Genomic DNA, 2,967 nt, shown 5'->3' with positions numbered 1-2,967 from the left:
CCTGAACTTATATAGGGCCCTTCAGCAACAGGTCACTGACTCCCTGGCAAGCAGTGAGGATGTGAGCAAGGGAAGGGAGGAAAGCTAACAGAGAGGATGCTATGTACAGATCTGCCTACAGGAACTGCCGAGCCATCGCCATGTCTAGAGCTGAGACCAAGAAATTGTAGAAAGGGCTCTCTGCTCCTCCCTGTTCTAGAGACAGCCGCATCTTTTCGTGCAGTGCCAGCCTCGCTCCAGAGACGCAATGGTGAAGGTTGGCGTGAACGGATTTGGCCGTATTGGATGCCTGGTTACCAGGGCTGCCTTCACTTCTGGCAAAGTGGACATTGTTGCCATCAATGACCCCTTCATCGACCTCAACTACGTGGTCTACATGTTCCAGTATGACTCTACCCATGGCAAGTTCAAAGGCACAGTCAAGGCTGAGAATGGGAAGCTTGTCATCAGCGGGAAGGCCATCACCATCTTCCAGGAGTGAGATCCCGCCAACATCAAATGGGGTGATGCTGGCGCCGAGTCTGTTGTGGAATCTACTGGCATCTTCACCACCATGGAGAAGGCTGGGGCCCACTTGAAGGGCGGGGCCAAGAGGGTCATCATCTCCGCCCCTTCTGCTGATGCCCCCATGTTTGTGATGGGTATGAACCAAGACAAGTATGACAACTCCCTCAAGATGGTCAGCAATGCGTCCTGCACCACCAACTGCTTAGCCCCCCTGGCCAAGATCATCCATAACAACTTTGGCATTGTGGAAGGACTCATGACCACGGTCCATGCCATCACTGCCACCCAGAAGACTGTGGATGGCCCCTCCGGGAAGCTGTGGCGTGATGGCCGTGGGGCTGCCCAGAACATCATCCCTGCATCCACTGGCGCTGCCAAGGCTGTGGGCAAAGTCATCCCAGAGCTGAACGGGAAGCTGACTGGCATGGCCTTCCGTGTTCCTACCCCCAACGTGTCCGTTGTGGATCTGACATGTCGCCTGGAGAAACCTGCCAAGTATGAGGACATCAAGAAGGTGGTGAAGCAGGCATCTGAGGGCCCACTGAAGGGCATCCTGGGCTACACCGAGGACCAGGTTGTCTCCTGCGACTTCAACATTGACTCCCACTCTTCCACCTTTGATGCTGGGGCTGGCATTGCTCTCAATGACAACTTTGTAAAGCTCATTTCCTGGCATGACAATGAATTCTGCTACAGCAACAGGGTGTGGAACTCATGGCCTACATGGCCTCCAAGGAGTAAGAAACCCACTCTGGACCATCCACCCCCAGCAAGGACTCGAGCAAGAGAGAGGCCCTGGCTGCTGAGCAGTCCCTGTCCAATAACCCCCACACCGATCATCTCCCTCACAGTTTCCATCCCAGACCCCCAGAATAAGGAGGGGCCTAGGGAGCCCTACTCTCTTGAATACCATCAATAAAGTTCACTGCACCCAAAAAAAGAAAAAAAAAGAAATTGTAGAAAGATCTTACAATATGCAAATAGGTGGGCTTGAGGCATATTAGGAGTTCTGCCTGTGGGCTGAGCATGCTCCTGCTGTCTGAGAAAACCCTTGGACAGAAGATGCAGAAAGTCAGTAGTAGTAGAACTGTTAGCAGGAAGCCTCTGAGGGGGGCCTAGGGGACATGAGTGGGTTACTACTGGTGTCTGTCACACAAACATCCTTCTTATGGGACACAGCAACTTCCTTTCTAAAACAAAGAAGGGAAGTGTCTATGGTCCCTCACTGAGCTTCTAATATAATTTGAAGAATATGCTTGATCTCAGAGTGGGTAATGGAACTACTGACATGGAAGAGGCCTACATTTGGTACCTTAAGGAAGCAGAACTGAGTGTCACTCAGGACTTCTGTAGGCCCTCACCCCTATTTTTGATGTGCTGAGAGGAAGACAAAGGCTGTGGACACTAAGAGTGTTTTAGGTGTCTAGCCCACTTGAGGAGTATTCACTCTTTCCTCTGTACCCCAGGAATCCTGTTGTACAAACAAGTCATCCCATGTCTGATTGCTGTTCCAGTATTGGATTTCCAGACCTTCAAGACACTCAGGTTACTGTGTGGTCTGGTTTAGAGTATCGCTTTCTGTGACCTCCTCTACACAGTTTCTTTGGCACGCTCTCCCTACAGGTTCTTGACCCAGATACACAGGGAGCACTTGATTCTCTGTTTCAGAAAAGCAATATAAAGGGAGACATGGAGCAGGAGAAACAAGCAGGTATGTTTACCTACTGTTAGAGCTCACTGGGACCAAGACATAAGTCAGAATGTATGTAGCCAACAGTGTGTCACACTTCCACGTGGCCACATTTGGATATTATTGCTTAAGCAGTGAGTATAGCTCTTCCCCCTTGCCCTTCCCTTTCCCAGAATTGTTTTTTAGAGCTAGTTTATGAACCACAGAAGACAACCACTTACATTGCATTCTCTTCCCATCTTGCTTTTGAGCACAGACACTATTTACCCAGCTTCAGTCCAGGTGGCCTTCTGATTGTTTCCAAATGTTTAACTTACCCACCAAGGTTGAGGAAGATAATAGATGCCATCCACAGAGAACTTTGTATATTTTAGGCACTGTGTTGAGTGTGCTCCATGGATTTCTCACTGGAAATCCTACAAAGTAGCTCCAACTAATTTTGCCCTTGTTTATACATTGGACTATTAAAAAAACTTAAAATTGTATAGCTTAAAATTAAAAGTTAAAAAATTAATCTGAGATGCAAATGTAGCATTGAGGCATAAGTCTCAACTGTCGGTGAACTATGTGTACTCTTGCCTATTGGTGAATTTCTCTCTCTTTTTCTCTCTGTCTCTTCCTCTGTCTCCACCCCTGCCTTTGTGCACACATTTTTCTGTGCACTATTATGACTGTGTATATGTGTGTGTGTGTGCATTTTATATGTTGTGTACAAACTTGGGTGTTTTGCCATTTACCTTTTTATTTTTGAAATAGAGTTTCTCATGGCC

General features: G+C 48.1%; 1 pseudogene; it reads left to right on the top strand.

Annotated features, from left to right (window-relative positions):
* Positions 1–232: 232 nt before the first annotated feature.
* LOC100771109 lies at positions 233–1,248 on the top strand (annotated as a pseudogene).
* Positions 1,249–2,967: the final 1,719 nt, after the last annotated feature.

Source organism: Cricetulus griseus, chromosome 2 (assembly GCF_003668045.3).
Source record: "Cricetulus griseus strain 17A/GY chromosome 2, alternate assembly CriGri-PICRH-1.0, whole genome shotgun sequence".
In the NCBI taxonomy this organism is placed as follows: Eukaryota; Metazoa; Chordata; class Mammalia; order Rodentia; family Cricetidae; genus Cricetulus; species Cricetulus griseus.
The sequence above is the reverse complement of the archived record's forward strand: the minus strand, read 5'-3'. Positions and strand labels throughout refer to the sequence as shown.